Genomic DNA, 19,010 nt, shown 5'->3' with positions numbered 1-19,010 from the left:
ACCTTTTTTTCTCGGCTAATTTCGGTTGAAAAAATACGGAATTTGTTGGGGCGGAACATTCCTGCTTCAGCCCCTATAGCTTCATGAAGTTCTGATAGGTGGCGGCGCTCGCTATACGTAATCTTAAATACGGCTTCTGCAATGGAGGTGTGTTCCAAGCACGGAGCTGTCACTGGGTTTGTTTTGGTGGAAAACTACAGCATCGCAGATATTCGTAGCCGCTTGCAGAATCAACGTCTACATCGATACTCTCCAAATCACTCTTAAGTGCCCGACAGAGACTTCATCGAACCACCTTCACAATAATTCTCCCTGATTCCAATCTCAAATGGCTCTGAGCGCTATGGGACTTAACAAAAAAAAAGTTCAAATGGCTCTGAGCACTATGAGACTTAACTTCTGAGGTCATCAGTACCCTAGAACTTAGAACTACTTAAACCTAACTAACCTAAGGACATCACACCCTTCCATTCCCGAGGCAGGATTCGAACCTGCGACCGTAGCGGTCGCGCGGCTCTAGACCGAAGCGCCTAGCAAAGTAGCAGGCTCTGGGCAATGTGTCTTGGTAAGTGTCATTCTGGCCAGGTGGACTGTGACAGAGCAACACAAGCGACATGTTCTCAAATGGTTCAAATGGCTCTGAGCACTATGGGACTCAACTGCTGTGGTCGTAAGTCCCCTAGAACTTAGAACTACTTAAACCTAACTAACCTAAGGACAGCACACAACACCCAGCCATCACGAGGCAGAGAAAATCCCTGACCCCGCCGGGAATCGAACCCGGGAACCCGGGCGTGGGAAGCGAGAACGCTACCGCACGACCACGAGATGCGGGCGATATGTGTTCGCCTGTAAAGAGTGCAAACGGAGTATTTCGACAGCGTGTCACTTAAGTCATTATACTAATGGGAAGGAATGATGTAACTAACCTGTTTCTACGGGTTATTACGTTATTATTGGGAATGTAAATACTTATTGCTTGGGAAGTTAACGTGAGAAGATTAGGGTCGCCACGGACTCTAACCATACAACTAATCGAAGGTTTGGTCGAGTCGGAAAGTAAATTAATTGGATCACAGACCAAAAACTCACAAAAATGCATACGTTGTGATGTCGCTCATAGCGGATACAATGTAATTAATAGTATTGCCCGCGCACTGTTCACGACAGTCAAACATTAAAAATAAAATAGAAAATGCATGAACACTGCATAAGACCCGCTCCCAGAACACACCTGAAAATAAGACTTAATCTAAAGCACTTGTTTTAAAATAAAAAAAGGAAACTAATCACTGGACCTGTGCGTAAGGAAACGCGTTGGATATGCTATCGAGAAAGCTACGAGGTGAGCGGCTTAGGTGCAAAAACGTAACCTCGGAAAACAAGAGAAAATTGTGGATAAAATCATTTATTCCTAAGACATTAAGGAAAAGCATCGATACATTCACCGTTATAATCTACTCCTAAAATCACTGGTGTGAATCATTCATACCACTACATCTACATCTACATTTATACTCCGCAAGCCACCCAACGGTGTGTGGCGGAGGGCACTTTACGTGCCACTGTCATTACCTCCCTTTCCTGTTCCAGTCGCGTATGGTTCGCGGGAAGAGCGACTGTCCGAAAGCCTCCGTGCGCGCTCGAATCTCTCTAATTTTACATTCGTGATCTCCTCGGGAGGTATAAGTAGGGGGAAGCTATATATTCGATACCTCATCCAGAAACGCACCCTCTCGAAACCTGGACAGCAAGCTACACCGCGATGCAGAGCGCCTCTCTTGCAGAGTCTGCCACTCGAGTTTGCTAAATCTCTCCGTAACGCTGTCACGCTTACCAAATAACCCTGTGACGAAACGTGCCGCTCTTCTTTGGATCCTCTCTATCTCCTCCGTCAAGCCGATCTGCTACGGATCCCACATTGATGAGCAATACTCAAGTATAGGTCGAACGAGTGTTTTGTAAGCCACCTCCTTTGTTGATGGACTACATTTTCTAAGGACTCTCCCAATGAATCTCAACCTGGTACCCGCCTTACCAACAATTAATTTTATATGAACATTCCACTTCAAATCGTTCCGCACGCATACTCCCAGATATTTTAAGAAGTAACTGCTACGAGTGTTTGTTCCGCTATCATATAATCATACAATAAAGGATCCTTCTTTCTATGTATTCGCAATACATTACATTTGTCTGTGTTAGGGGTCAGTTGCCACTCCTTGAACCAAGTGCCTATCCGCTGCAGATCTTCCTGCATTTCGCTACAATTTTCAAATGCTGCAAGTTGTCTGTATACTACAGCATCATCCACGAAAAGCCGCATGGAACTTCCGACACTATCTACTAGGTCATTTATATACACTCCTGGAAATGGAAAAAAGAACACATTGACACCGGTGTGTCAGACCCACCATACTTGCTCCGGACACTGCGAGAGGGCTGTACAAGCAATGATCACACGCACGGCACAGCGGACACACCAGGAACCGCGGTGTTGGCCGTCGAATGGCGCTAGCTGCGCAGCATTTGTGCACCGCCGCCGTCAGTGTCAGCCAGTTTGCCGTGGCATACGGAGCTCCATCGCAGTCTTTAACACTGGTAGCATGCCGCGACAGCGTGGACGTGAACCGTATGTGCAGTTGACGGACTTTGCGCGAGGGCGTATAGTGGGCATGCGGGAGGCCGGGTGGACGTACCGCCGAATTGCTCAACACGTGGGGCGTGAGGTCTCCACAGTACATCGATGTTGTCGCCAGTGGTCGGCGGAAGGTGCACGTGCCCGTCGACCTGGGACCGGACCGCAGCGACGCACGGATGCACGCCAAGACCGTAGGATCCTACGCAGTGCCGTAGGGGACCGCACCGCCACTTCCCAGCAAATTAGGGACACTGTTGCTCCTGGGGTATCGGCGAGGACCATTCGCAACCGTCTCCATGAAGCTGGGCTACGGTCCCGCACACCGTGAGGCCGTCTTCCGCTCACGTCCCAACACCGTGCAGCCCGCCTCCAGTGGTGTCGCGACAGGCGTGAATGGAGGGACGAATGGAGACGTGTCGTCTTCAGCGATGAGAGTCGCTTCTGCCTTGGTGCCAATGATGGTCGTATGCGTGTGGGGAGCGATCTCCTACACTGGCCGTACACCACTGGTGATCGTCGAGGGGACACTGAATAGTGCACGGTACATCCAAACCGTCATCGAACCCATCGTTCTACCATCCCTAGACCGGCAAGGGAACTTGCTGTTCCAACAGGACAATGCACGTCCGCATGTATCCCGTGCCACCCAACGTGCTCTAGAAGGTGTAAGTCAACTACCCTGGCCAGAAAGATCTCCGGATCTGTCCCCCATTGAGCATGTTTGGGACTGGATGAAGCGTCGTCTCACGCGGTCTGCACGTCCAGCACGAACGCTGGTCCAACTGAGGCGCCAGGTGGAAATGGCATGGCAAGCCGTTCCACAGGACTACATCCAGCATCTCTACGATCGTCTCCATGGGAGAATAGCAGCCTGCATTGCTGCGAAAGGTGGATATACACTGTACTAGTGCCGACATTGTGCATGCTCTGTTGCCTGTGTCTATGTGCCTGTGGTTCTGTCAGTGTGATCATGTGATGTATCTGACCCCAGGAATGTGTCAATAAAGTTTCCCCTTCCTGGGACAATGAATTCACGGTGTTCTTATTTCAATTACCAGGAGTGTATATTGTGAAAAGCAATGGTCCCATAACACTCCCCTGTGGCACGCCAGAGGTTACTTTAACGTCTGTAGACGTCTCTCCATTGATAACGACATGCTGTGTTCTGCTGTTGCCTGGTCGCAATAATTCGTAAAGCGGTACACGTTGCGCAGTACACCCGCGTGCCCACGTGGTTTGTGGACACGCACTTCGTAGGTATCGTGTCCAAGTTGCAACAATATCACATCACACAATCATGAGCGGTTAGAGTTCTTTAAAACAAGCATGGAGACCGGGCAGTTAGTGATGACGGTAGCGCAACAAAACTCTAATGTTCAACCACGTGGTCGGGTCCCCACGAACGAAAGATGCATAAAGCAAGGCAAATCTACGAGAAGGCAAAGCTATTAATACTTAGAAAAATGAAAGCTTATACAGGCACAGCTGAAGGCAAACAGACATTCATACAGAAGCGAGTGCTCGCTTCTTATCGACACCTTTGTGTGGCGCTCTTCCGGCGGATCCAAGTCTGCTATAGAAATTTACTGAAAGAAAAATCTGCCAAAGTTTTGCATTCCTTGCTGCGACAAGGCAAAGCAATCTTTCAGAATTGAAAAGCGAGACCAAAAGCTAACAGCTCCCGCCTCGCCAAGTAACGACGCGCCACGCGGTCAGTCTAACTCGGCCTTCTTCGACTGGAGCACAGCTGTGGACGCTTCCCGTACCGGCGGCAGAAAATGCCTCTCTGTTTCTTCTCCAGCCTCTTCCATGGTCCGCGTGGCCCGGAAAACCCAAAGATGCCATTTCCGCCACCAACCTAACGCAGGTGGATTTCTCACAATTAGCGCAAACCTCTTTGCCTACTTGACCACTACGAGAGTTGGCTATTCTGTACAACTGCTGCTGAATCTGTACGACTATCGCAGACTCTCTGCAGCAGACTACGCCACCGTCTAGCAACGTGACACACGACCACATTCATTCAATCACACCACTATGATAATTATGAGAAAACAGAAACGAGGAAGGAAAGAGAAATAGTAATGAAAATGGGCTACCGGACTAATGAAAGGTGGCTACAGGACCCTTTCGATGACAAAGAAATGTGAAATACACTCAGCCAGTGAATGATGAAAATTCCATTGTCAGCCGTCCCGTGGCCCCAAAATTTTTTTTGCAATGTACACTCCTGGAAATTGAAATAAGAACACCATGAATTCATTGTCCCAGGAAGGGGAAACTTTATTGAAACATTCCTGGGGTCAGATACATCACATGATCACACTGACAGAACCACAGGCACATAGACACAGGCAACAGAGCATGCACAATGTCGGCACTAGTACAGTGTATATCCACCTTTCGCAGCAATGCAGGCTGCTATTCTCCCATGGAGACGATCGTAGAGATGCTGGATGTAGTCCTGTGGAACGGCTTGCCATGCCATTTCCACCTGGCGCCTCAGTTGGACCAGCGTTCGTGCTGGACGTGCAGACCGCGTGAGACGACGCTTCATCCAGTCCCAAACATGCTCAATGGGGGACACATCCGGAGATCTTGCTGGCCAGGGTAGTTGACTTACACCTTCTAGAGCACGTTGGGTGGCACGGGATACATGCGGACGTGCATTGTCCTGTTGGAACAGCAAGTTCCCTTGCCGGTCTAGGAATGGTAGAACGATGGGTTCGATGACGGTTTGGATGTACCGTGCACTATTCAGTGTCCCCTCGACGATCACCAGTGGTGTACGGCCAGTGTAGGAGATCGCTCCCCACACCATGATGCCGGGTGTTGGCCCTGTGTGCCTCGGTCGTATGCAGTCCTGATTGTGGCGCTCACCTGCACGGCGCCAAACACGCATACGACCATCATTGGCACCGAGTCAGAAGCGACTCTCATCGCTGAAGACGACACGTCTCCATTCGTCCCTCCATTCACGCCTGTCGCGACACCACTGGAGGTGGGCTGCACGATGTTGGGGCGTGAGCGGAAGACGGCCTAACGGTGTGCGGGACCGTAGCCCAGCTTCATGGAGACGGTTGCGAATGGTCCTCGCCGATACCCCAGGAGCAACAGTGTCCCTAATTTGCTGGGAAGTGGCGGTGCGGTCCCCTACGGCACTGCGTAGGATCCTACGGTCTTGGCGTGCATCCGTGCGTCGCTGCGGTCCGGTCCCAGGTCGACGGGCACGTGCACCATCCGCCGACCACTGGCGACAACATCGATGTACTGTGGAGACCTCACGCCCCACGTGTCGAGCAATTCGGCGGTACGTCCACCCGGCCTCCCGCATGCCCGCTATACGCCCTCGCTCAAAGTCCGTCAACTGCACATACGGTTCACGTCCACGCTGTCGCGGCATGCTACCAGTGTTAAAGACTGCGATGGAGCTCCGTATGCCACGGCAAACTGGCTGACACTGACGGCGGCGGTGCACAAATGCTGCGCAGCTAGCGCCATTCGACGGTCAACACCGCGGTTCCTGGTGTGTCCGCTGTGCCGTGCGTGTGATCATTGCTTGTACAGCCCTCTCGCAGTGTCCGGAGCAAGTATGGTGGGTCTGACACACCGGTGTCAATGTGTTCTTTTTTCCATTTCCAAGAGTGTAGTTATTAATAAAGATTTGGTTATGTGTGGAGTTGTAAAACTACTAGAAACTAGCATAGGTAAGCATAGACTACGACTGGTTTCCTAGGAGTTTTGGTCAGTGAAGGTCGTACCAGTGTTACCTCTACATTAGGCGTGTTGCATACCTATCCGGCGTTACCTATTGACGAGTGCTTTCTTTACGTGTAAGATCAGAGTCTTAGTAGATTTCCCTGGAAACCGGAAGTGGCGAACCGTCTACAAACAGAATCCGAATATACAGGGTGAGTCACTAACTACTGCCATCTAGAATAACTCTGAAAGTATGATAGTAGCTTAAAAGTTTCTGGCAGAAATGTTGCACGGGACAACGGGGACCATAATATGGCGTTGATTTTTTGTTGCTAGGTGGGGTCGCTTCAGAGATATGAAGGTCAACATTTTTTTTTTTTTTAAGTGGGATGCTATAGGTTGGTAGTTAATTTCTGATGGTGGCTATCGAGACGAATCCAATGATGTGCATCCATCTAACGTGCCATTGACATGTAAACACGGTTTCGCAAATACAACACCAATAGGAACGGTAAGACTAGTGCAGTCGAATCAAGCGAATGTGAATGATGTATGCCTTCGAAGAACAAGTCGATATGCGCTTCTCGTTTACGGAGAATCCCAACGAAATTCAGTGAGAGCTACAGACTCATATGCTGAGAGATATCCTCAACATACCCACCCTACACGTCGTACATTTAAATATCTGTATGATAAACTGAGAACAACTGGATCTTTAATGCATCGAAAACATATCTAGCAAAGGAAAGTTATTAACGAGCAAACGGAAATTGGTACTGTTGCCGCTGTGATTCGAGATCCTTGTGTTAGTTTGTCTCACATCGCAAGGGAATCTGGCAGGAGCCAGAATCGTGTTGTTCGTATTCTGCATCGCCGTAAATGTCATCCTTACCATATCAGTCTCCACCAAGAATTAACTGGTGCGGATTTCATGAGTCGCATTGAATTCTGCCGATGGGCTCAACTTCAGATTCAGAGGAATGACACAGTTATTAATTTGATTTTATATACTGACGAGTCTACATTCACGAACCATGGAAATATTAATTTGCATTATGTGCATTATTGGGCAACTGAAAATCGATGTTGGCTGCGGAAAATTGCACACGGAAAACCATGTTCGGTGAATGCATGGTGTGGGATTCTGGAGGACAGAATTATAGGCCGCTATTTGAGCGAAGGAAATCTTAGTGGTAGGAAGTGCACCACATATCTGCAAGAAACATTAGGTCTGTTATTGGAAGAAATACCTCTAGGAACAAGGAACGGAATGTGGTATCAACACGATGGGTGTCCGGCACATTTTTCGCTGACGGCTAGAAATGACTTGCAGAGATAATTCCCAAATCGTTGGATTGGACGCGAAGGAAATGTGTCGTGGCCGGCTCGTTCGCCAGACTTGACGGGTCTGATTTTTTTTTTTTTTTTGTGGGTATTCGTAAAAGGCTCTGTTTAGAAAGACGTTCCAACTATACCTGAAGATATGTGAGAGAGAACTGTCACAGCATGTGCTTCGGTAAGTGCGTATGTGATAAGGAATACCACCCAATCCATGATAAGAAGATTTCAGTATTACATTGATGTCAATGGTCATGACTTTGAATACCTTCTGGAAATGGACGTTCATGCCACCTTTGACCTTCAAAGACCTTACTGTTACACAACACTGGATTCGTCTCGATAGTTGCTATCAGAAAATAAGTATCAAACTATTGCATCCCATTTCTAAAAACAAAGTTGATCCTCATGTCTCTGAAGCGACCCCACCTAGCAACCAAAAACATATTATGGCCCCCGTTGTCGCATGCAACTCTTGTCCCACAAACTTTGCAGTTCCTACCAGGTGCATTCAAGTTCTAAGGCCTCCGATTTTTTTTTTCTAATTAACTACTCACCCGAAATCGATGAAACTGGCGTTACTTCTCGACGTAATCGCTCTGCAGCCGCACACATTTTTCACAACGCTGACGCCACGATTCCATGGCAGCGGCGAAGGCTTCTTTAGGAGTCTGTTTTGACCACTGGAAAATCGCTGAGGCAATAGCAGCACGGCTGGTGAATGTGCGGCCACGGAGAGTGTCTTTCATTGCTGGCAAAAGCCAAAAGTCACTAGGAGCCAGGTGAGTTGAGTAGGGAGCACGAGGAATCACTTCAAAGTTGTTATCACGAAGAAACTGTTGCGTAACGTTAGCTCGATGTGCGGGTGCGTTGTCTCGGTGAAACAGCACACGCGCAGCCCTTCCCGGACGTTTTTGTTGCATTGCAGGAAGGAAGTTGTTCTTCAAAACATTTTCGCAGGATGTACCTGTTACCGTAGTGCCCTGTGGAACGCAATGGGTAAGGATTACGCCCTCGCTGTCCCAGAACATGGACACCATCATTTTTTCAGCACTGGCGGTTACCCGAAATTTTTTTGGTGGCGGTGAATCTGTGTGCTTCCATTGAGCTGACTGGCGCTTTGTTTCTGGATTGAAAAATGGCATCCACATCTCATCCATTGTCACAACCGACGAAAAGAAAGTCCCATTCATGCTGTCGTTGCGCGTCAACATTGCTCGGGAACGTGCCACACGGGCAGCCGTGTGGTCGTCCGTCAGCATTTGTGGCACCCACCTGGATGATACTTTTCGCATTTTCAGGTCGTCATGCAGGATTGTGTGCACAGAACCCACAGAAATGCCAACTCTGGAGGCGATCTGTTCGACAGTGATTCGGCGATCCCCCAAAACAATTCTCTCCACTTTCTCGATCATGTTGTCAGACCGGCTTGTGCGAGCCCGAGGTTGTTTCGGTTTGTTGTCACACGATGTTCTGCCTTCATTAAACTGTCGCACCCACGAACGCACTTTCGACACATCCATAACTCCATCACCACATGTCTCCTTCAACTGTCGATGAATTTCAATTGGTTTCACACCACGCAAATTGAGAAAACGAATGATTGCACGGTGTTCAAGTAAGGAAAACGTCGCCATTTTAAGTATTTAAAACAGTTCTCATTCTCGCCGCTGGCGGTAAAATTCGATCTGCCGTACAGTGCTGCCATCTCTGGGACGTATTGACAATGAACGCAGCCTCATTTTAAAACAACGCGCATGTTTCTATCTCTTTCCAGTCCGGAGAAAAAAAAAATCGGAGGCCTTAGAACTTGAATGAACCTCATATCATACTTTTTGAGTTATTCTCGGTGGCAATAAGTGACTCACGCTGTATAAACTGATGTGTAACCTAAGGAACATTTTTATACTACGTAGTTACCCTCCTGGCTGTTATTTAGAAATAAACGGTATTTTAGGGTGAGAATTAATGCTTCAAATGGCTCTGAGCACTATGGGACTTAACAGCTGTGGTCATCAGTCCCCTAGAACTTAGAACTACTTAAATCTAACTAACCTAAGGACATCACACACATCCATGCCCGAGGCAGGATTCGATCCTGCGACCGTAGCAGTCGCACGGTTCTGGACTGCGCGCCTAGAACCGCGAGACCACCGCGGCCGGCGACAATTAATGATCATCAAATCAAATCCTCACAACTTCTGAACGATTTTCGTTAGGAGGCTCAAACTGCGCGGTTGGCCGCGAGATCCATGGGAACTAGTATGGTTTCGCTTAGCGACAAAGCCTACTTTGATCTGGAAGGGGTCGTCAATAAGCAAAATTTGCCCTTATGGGGGACTGAGGTTCCGCATTTCGCGATCGAGAAGTCTTTTCACCCTCAACGGGTGACTGTGTTGTGTACAGTCACGGAATAATCGGTTCGATAATCCTCGGTGGCATGGTGACTACCGAACGGTACGCGAAGTAATAAGAAAATAAAAAACAGTAGTTAGTTACCTTAATTTATATTGACGAAAAGCACTCAGATCATTACAATATCTCCATTGGAACAACATCTGCTATCTCTCCCATCAAATAACTGCATAAACATGGAACAACACTCTCCACTACCGCATCTCACTCTAACTTCAGCTACAAGCAGTGTCCACCACAACTTCTCGGCCAGCACTGCCTGTCGCTGCGTCTCAATAATCACTGCCAGTGGAGGCGGCGGAACAATACTCTCTGGCGCGATTTTTGGCGCTGTGGCTCAGTGTAGCCACCTTTCAGTGGTTCGTGCAAGACGGAGCTCAACCCGTTCGAAGCTGGAGAGTGTGTGATGTCCTGCAGGAGCAGTTTGGGGACCGCATTCTGGCTCCGGGGTGCCCACAGGAGACTGGCATCGGCCTCCATTGGCCGCCATATTGTCCGGATCTGAACACATGTGTGGCTATGTTGAAGACGGGGGTGTACAGCAATGATCCCAAAACTGAGCTCAAAACAGCCATTCAGTCATACTGAATTTGTTGTATAGCTAGAGAAGGCCGAAATGCGCGCGTTAAAATCAAGCGGGCTGGCGTGAGGTCTGAAACAGGATACGTAATGAATGCTATGAAGAAAAGTACGTAGCTTCTGGAATACTTAACTTTAATCCACATTTGTAGAACATCTCTCTTGATGATACAATAATAGACTCGCAATATGAATGGAATACGGCGCCTTGCTAGGTCGTAGCAATTGTAGCTGAAGGCTATGCTAACTATCGTCTCGGCAAATGAGAGCGTAATTGTCAGTGAACCATGGCTAGCAACGTCGGCTGTACAACTGGGGACGAGTGCTAGTACGTCTCTCTAGACCTGCCGTGTGGCGGCGCTCGGTCTGCAATTACTGACAGTGGCGACACGCGGGTCCGTCGTATACTAATGGACCGCGGCCGATTTAAACGCTACCACCTAGCAAGTGTGGTGTCTGGCGGTGACACCACAGAATTTAGCTATTCGTCTGTGCCACATCGCCAATAATGTCAGGCGTATCGACCATGTCATAACCAAACTCCGAATATCTGCAGTGGCTTCTACATGGTGAACAAACTGTGTGCACGCCATAGTTTGCAACTAATTTATTATTTTTTTCATATAGTTCAATAACAGTTCAATAACTCTGTGTGAGCATACGACATAGCATGTAACTTCTGTACATAGTTGCTGAAGTCTGTTAAATAGCTGCAGTTCTGCTTTTATTTTTTACGAACGTCTCTGAACATAGCTGCCACGTCTCTATTGCTATGGTACTTCGCTGTATACAAGTTAAACACAGCTGTTACCGTGTCTCACGTTCTGTTGACATCGCCATTCTAACGCCTAATTTGTCTCCTCAACAGTTTGAATTGTATGTTGTAATACGGACAATACTAAACTTACGTTAGCTTTACAATTCAAACAACAGTATTTTCAGACAACATGCATCTCTGTTTCTGAAGAAAGATCTATTTACGAAATTTCAGTCACCATCTTGTTCTTCCGAATGCGAAAATATTTTGTTGACACCCACCTACGTAGGGAGAAATGATCACCGTAATAAAACAAGAGAAATCAGAACTCAAACGGAAAGATTTAGGTGTTCCTTTTTCCCACGGCCCATTCGAGAGTGGAATGGTAGAGAAGTAGTATGAAAATGGTTCGATGAACCCTCTGCCAGGCACTTAAGTGTGAATTGCAGAGTAATCATGTAGATGAAGGATGTAGCTGTAGAACGATGCAAGCAGCACACATACACTGAAGAGCCAAAGAAACTATACACCTGCCCAATATCGTGTAGGCCCCACGCGAGCACGCAACTCCACGTGGCATGGACTCGGCTAATGCCTACACCATGAATCCTGCAGGACTGTCCGTAAATCCGTAAGAGTACGAGGGAGTGGAGATCCCTTCTGAACAGCACATCGCAAAGACATTCCAGATACGAAACTTCCTGGCAGATTAAGACAGTGTGCCCGACCGAGACTCGAACTCGGGACCTTTGCCTTTCGCGCGCAAGTGCTCTACCATCTGAGCTACCGAAGCACGACTCACGCCCGGTGCTCACAGCTTTACTTCTGCCGGTACCTCGTCTCCTACCTTCCAAACTTTACAGAAGCTCTCCTGCGAAACTTGCAGGACTAGCACTCCTGAAAGAAAGGATATAGCGGAGACATGGCTTAGCCACAGCCTGGGGGATGATTCCAGAATGAGATTTTCACTCTGCAGCGGAGTGTGCGCTGATATGAAACTCCCTGGCAGATTAAGACTGTGTGCCCGACCGAGACTCGAACTGGGGGCCTTTGCCTTTCGCGGGCAAGTGCTCTGCCATCTGAGCTACCGAAGCACGACTCACGCCCCGTCCTCACAGCTTTACTTCTGCCAGTACCTCGTCTCCTACCTTCCAAACTTTACAGAAGCTTGAAACGCGTACGTTCCATATGTATTCATTACCAGCGATGGCGAGGCATGACAGAATCTCTGACCAGAGAGTTATTTATCGCGAGACGACGGTAGTAGCGAGTAGTGAGTCGGCGAGAACAGTTGCGAGTTGCACTCTGTCTGCAGTAGTAGTCAGTCTGGAGCAGTTGCATGTAGCGAGTGGACGGTTGTACTGAGCGGGCGTCGGCATGCGTCGACGGCGTGCTGTTCTTCCGAATCTGGTCAGGACTGTGGTGGACGATGTGTATTATTGTAGAAGGTAATGAACCAGCTTTGCGCTCAGCTAATAACGTATGTTAATTGTAATTAATTTGTTAAAAAAATGCCCCAATAATAACTTTTTATAAAGTAACTCATTTAAAGAAAAAGTTTCATTTCAAGCTAAATAATATTTCCTATGCATTCCCTCCAAGGATCAAAATTAAACATAAGCCAGCATTGCACGAAGCTATGCCGAAAAATAAGAGCAGATATAGATGCAGTTTTACTGAGGTAAGAATTTTGGTTTAATTATTTCACAGGGCCGTAGGTCAGCGCTGCTGCGCCTATAAAATTTGTCAGGTTTAATTATTGCTGTTCAGATGTTACATTCAGCTGATGGTTCATTATTTAATTAATATTGTTGTTTGTTTGTGATCAATCTTCATTCGTTAACGTGGGGAGTTTACATTTGGGCCATTCTTATTCTTTAAATTTTGCAAGGAGGTTACGCTTGACTCATTTTTTTATTATTCACTTTTGTGGGAAGACAACATTTGGCACATTTTCTACAATCATTGACTTTTTACTATTTCTGCGGGGAGGTTACAAGCTCTCCTGCGGACCTTGCAGAACTAGCACTCCTTCGCAGGAGAGCTTCTGTAAAGTTTGGAAGGTAGGAGACGAGGTACTGGCAGAAGTAAAGCTGTGAGTACCGGGCGTGAGTCGTGCTTCGGTAGCTCAGATGGTAGAGCACTTGCCCGCGAAAGGCAAAGGTCCCGAGTTCGAGTCTCGGTCGGGCACACAGTCTTAATCTGCCAGGAAGTTTCGTATCAGCGCACACTCCGCTGCAGAGTGAAAATCTCATTCTGGACATTCCAGGTATGCTCAGTAATCGTCATGTCTGGGGAGTTTGCTGGCCAGCGGAAGTGTATAAACTCAGAAGAGTTTGTCTGGAGCCATTCCGGACGTGTGGGGTGTCGCATTGTCCTGCTGGAATCGCCCAAGTCCGTCGAATGCACAATGGACACGAATGGATGCAGGTGATCAGAGAGGATGCTCACGTACGTGTCACCTGTCAGAGTCGTATCTAGACGTATGTGGGGTCCCCATATCACCCCAACTGCACACGCCCCACACCATTACAGAGCCTCCACCAGCTTGAACAGTCCCCTGCTGACATGCAGGAACCATAGATTCATGAGGATGCCTGAATATCCTCATACGTCCATCCGCTCGATGCGATATGAAACGAGACTCGTCCGACCAGGCAACATGTCTCCTGCCGTCAACGTTGCAATGTCGGTGTTGACGGGCCCAGGCGAGGCGTAAGACTCTGTGACGTGCAGTCATCAACGGTACACGAGCGGGCCTTCCGCTCCGAAAGCTCATATCGTTGATGTCTCGTTGAATGGTTTGCTCGCTGACGCTTCATCACGTTACCTTCCATTCAGAAGGCAGTTGCACGCACCGACTTGTAAGTAATAGATTTCAGCTATCAGTTGTCGTTTTTAAATTTCATTGGCATATCTAGATTTCAGCTAGAAACTAGCCATTCTCGATGCACTATCATTTTTTGATCAATGCATGTAATGCCTGTTGGTCGGGTTTCATCCACAGTTCAGTGACAATGGCTAGTTTCTACCCGAAATCTACACTACTGGCCATTAAAATTGCTACACCAAGAGGATGAAGTGCTACAGACGCGAAATTTAACCGACAGGAAGAAGATGCCGTGATATGCAAATGATCAGCTTTTCAGAGCATTCACAAAAGGTTGGCGCCGTGGGCGATACCTACAACGTGCTCACATGACGATTTCTCATACACAGACAGCAGTTGACCGGCGTTGCCTGGTGAAACGTTCTTGTGATGCCTCGTGTAAGGAGGAGAAATGCGTACCATCACGTTTCAGACTTTGATGGTTCAAATGGCTCTGAGCACCATGGGACTTAACTTCTGAGGTCATCAGTCCCCTAGAACTTAGAACTACTTAAACCGAACTAACCTAAGGACATCACACACATCCATGCCCGAGGCAGGATTCGAACCTGCGACCGTAGCGGTCGCGCGGTTCCAGACTGTAGCGCCTAGAACCGCTCCGCTACCACGGCCGGCTCCGACTTTGATAAACGTCGGATTGTAGCCTATCGCGATTGCGGTTTATCGTATCGCGACATTGCTTCTCGCGTTGGTCGAGATTCAATGACTGTTAGCAGAATATGGAATCGGTGGGTTCAAGAGGGTAATACGGAACGCTGAGCTGGATCCCAACGGCCTCGTATCACTAGCAGTCGAGATGACAGGCATCTTATCCGCACGGCTGTAACGGATCGTGCAGCCACGTCTCGATCCCTGACTCAACAGATGGGGACGTTTGCAAGACGACAACCATCTGCACGAACAGTTCGACGACGTTTGCAGCAGCACGGACTATCAGCTCAGAGATCGTGGCTGCGGTTACCCTTGACGCTGCATCACAGACAGGAGCACCTGCGATGGTGTACTCGACGACGAACCTGGGTGCACGAATGGCAAAACGTCATTTTTTCATACGAATCCAGGTTCTGTTTACAGCATCATGATGGTCGCAACCGTGTTTGGCGACATCGCGGTGAACGCACACTGGAAACGCTCAATATCGTGGTCATCAGGGCCCACACAAGTTCCAGTCTCCCCATTTCTAGTCTCGCCACTATGCCAATGATGATGAGATGTTGAGCACAACACGGGCACCCAGTCCCCGGGTGGAGAAAATCCCCGACCTGGCCGGGAATCGAACCCGGGACCGCGAGACCCAGGGGCAAGCAACGCTATTCACTAGACCGCGAGTTGCGGACTTGGGGCTTGGAACGAACATCTAAGTCACGTGACTCGGGGCAGAAAGCTGAGTCCTTACGCGCTGTGTGAAGTGGAGCTGACAGTTACAGTTTTTCCCGTTTACACATTGATTATGACAATTCAACGAGCTGTAGTACTAGCGGAACACATGCGGTAGTGCAGTAACGCAGTTCCTCAGAAATTCCTGATAACAAAAGCAACGGTTATTGTTTTTGCATCTGGTCAAGTTGAAACATGTTGACAGTTCTTTACAAACGACAGAATAATTCCAGAATCAGATTTTCACTCTGCAGCGGAGTGTGCGCTGATATGAAACTTCCTGCCAGATTAAAACTGTGTGCCCGACCGAGACTCGAACTCGGGACCTTTGCCTTTTGCGGGCAAGTGCTCTACCAACTGAGCTACCGAAGCACGACTCACGCCCGGTAATGACAGCTCTACTTCTGCCAGTACCTCGTCTCCTACCTTCCAAGCTTTACAGAAGCTCTCCTGCGAACCTTGCACATCTAGCACTCCTGAAAGAAAGGATATTGCGGTGGCATGGCTTAGCCATGACAGAATAATTGTTGTTCAGTGAATACTCTTTCTTGTCACTGAATTCTTGTAGCCTATCTCTTCCACAGGAGTGGAAGACAATATAGAAATTCCGCACGCAGCTTTAGTTTTCTAGCGATTCCACAAGAATGTTTGTCGAATGTTATATGCTTCTCTAAAAAGAGGAAATCCGCTTATGTGCATAATATCAGGTACTTACGCAAAATAAGCTCATATATTTTCTGACTTTTTCTCGATCCAGTACAGATATTGAAACGTTATTGAGATAGGAAGTGTAATATATTACAAAACTTTGATTATACTTGTATAGTGAGCTAGATATTAACAATATGTCGTCTTAAAATCTTAGTCATTCATCAAGTTTTCCAACCAAGGGCCAACGGCCATCCTAACTTCCAACTCATGGAAATACCTCTGTATTTTGAAATACTTCCCTTTCACAATTGAGGTTTTCATCCGTTTGTAAAGTGTACCGTCAAAGCAAGACTTATCTGGACGTATATTCACTGAAGAACTGCAATTTCGTTGCTTGTAAACAGAACCGTCAGAAAGTTCCTGGCCACACGTAAAAACGATAACAATCGCATTGATGTTATGAATTCCGGAGAAAGCAGGTCAACTGCACTACTACACGTGTAATGGCAATAGGGCAAATTATTTTCTTGGCAAAACCAATGCTTCGTTTCAGCTATAAATGAGAAAAACTTTCAGCTCCAACCCACACAGTGCATAACAACAGAAACTCGGCGTCCTGCACCAAGTCACGTGACTTAGATGCTGATTTCAGTGTAATGACGTCACGTGCAATCTATGTTATCTGTGCTCCATGTGAACATACGAATGTCACTGTTAATATCTTTGTGGTTAGTAGGAAAAAAAATTCTGATTAAAATCATTTTTTAGACTCTCGCGGTCAATTTAATTGAATTCTGTGTAGTTAAATTCTCAATTAATAAACATTCATTAATATATTTCTCTCTCTCTCTCTCTCTCTCTCTCTCCATAGTTTCAACCGCAGTGTGACAGTAACAGTCGCGACACTCCGTTTCGTTTCTGTTATCCCTAGCTACAGCAGCGCCTCTAGCGGCCAGCAGGTGACATTACTGAATACGATACCGGATGAGTGTGAATATTGATGTTTATATTGATCTGTAACACAATTTTTACAATAGGCTGAGTATGTAGTGATACAAAAATCGACAACAACTAAAAAATTACACCACTTTTGTGATTATTTAGTGTGGTGTCACCGCCAGACACCACACTTGCTAGGTGGTAGCTTTAAATCGGCCGCGGTCCATTAGTACGTGTCGGACCCGCGTGTCGCCACTGTCAGTGATCGCAGACCGAGCGCCACCACATGGCAGGTCTAGGAAGACGTACTAGCACTCGCCCCAGTTGTACGACGACTTTGCTAGCGACTACACTGACGAAGCATCGCTCATTAGCCGAGCAGACAGTTAGAATAGCCTTCAGCTAAGTCCATGGCTACGACCTAGCAAGGCGCCATTAGCCTTACAGTGATTGTAATTAACCGTATCTGGAGATAGTCTCATTTGTATCGTCAATAGCGATGTACCACAAGGATGAATTAAAGTTAAGTATTCAAGGAGCTGCATACTTTTCTTATAGCATTAATTAAGTATCCTGTTCCAGAACTCACGCCAGCCGGCGTGTGTGTACGCGTGCCTTTCGGCTACCTCCGAGTGGCGTGGCTGTCTTGCTACGCCACAACATTTAGTTTCCTAATGACCCTGGGAGGTATGAAACGCTGCATTAGTGGACGGTTTAATGGCGATTCTGTTGTAACTTCCAGATGTTTATTGAATAATATCGTTTTCCTTTAATAAAAACATTTGCTAGTAAACACCAGAAGACCTGATGTTTTACGGATAGACGTTGTATATACAGGGTGAGTCACCTAACGTTACCGCTGGATATATTTCGTAAAACACATCAAATACTGAAACTTCCTGGCAGATTAAAACTGTGTGCCCGACCGAGACTCGAACTCGGGACCTTTGCCTTTCGCGGGCAAGTGTTCTACCAACTGAGCTACCGAAGCACGACTCTGGCCCGCTACTCACAGCTTTACTTCTGCCAGCACTTGCCCGCGAAAGGCAAAGGTCCCGAGTTCGAGTCTCGGTCGGGCACACAGTTTTAATCTGCCAGGAAGTTTCATATCAGCGCACACTCCGCTGCAGAGTGAAAATCTCATTCTGGAAACATCCCCCAGGCTGTGGCTAAGCCATGTCTCCGCAATATCCTTTCTTTCAGGAGTGCTAGTTCTGCAAGATTCGCAGGAGAGCTTCTGTAAAGTTGGGAAGGTAGGAGACGAGGTACTGGCAGAAGTAAAGCTGTGAGTACCGGGCGTGAGTCGTGCTTCGGTAGCTCAGTTGGTAGAGCACTTGCCCGCGAAAAGCAAAGGTCCCGAGTTCGAGTCTCGGTCGGGCACACAGTTTTAATCTGCCAGGAAGTTTCATATCAGCGCACACTCCGCTGCAGAGTGAAAATCTCATTCTGGAAACATCAAATACTGACGAACCGATTCCACAGACCGAACGTGAGGAGAGAGGCTAGTGTAATTGTTTAATACAAACCATACAAAAATGCACGGAAGTATGTTTTTTAACACAAACCTACGTTTTTTTAAATGGAACCACGTTAGTTTTGTTAGCACATCTGAACATATAAACAAATACGTAATCAGTGTCGTTTGTTGCATTGTAAAATGTTAATTACATCCGGAGATGTTGTAACCTAAAGTTGACGCTTGAAACCTCCGACGTTCAGTTGCG

At 47.5% G+C, this 19,010-nt stretch overlaps 1 protein-coding gene and 1 non-coding gene across 2 annotated transcripts in view; both read right to left on the bottom strand.

Moving 5' to 3' along the window:
- Positions 1–19,010, bottom strand: part of LOC126108673 (sodium/potassium/calcium exchanger 3) — a 690,465-nt gene that overhangs the window by 374,530 nt on the left and 296,925 nt on the right. The window lies entirely within an intron of this gene.
- On the bottom strand, positions 15,995–16,069 carry Trnal-caa (transfer RNA leucine (anticodon CAA)). The gene has a single exon. It is a non-coding gene; the product is annotated as a tRNA-Leu (tRNA).

Source organism: Schistocerca cancellata, chromosome 11 (assembly GCF_023864275.1).
Source record: "Schistocerca cancellata isolate TAMUIC-IGC-003103 chromosome 11, iqSchCanc2.1, whole genome shotgun sequence".
Classification (NCBI taxonomy): Eukaryota; Metazoa; Arthropoda; class Insecta; order Orthoptera; family Acrididae; genus Schistocerca; species Schistocerca cancellata.
The sequence above is the reverse complement of the archived record's forward strand: the minus strand, read 5'-3'. Positions and strand labels throughout refer to the sequence as shown.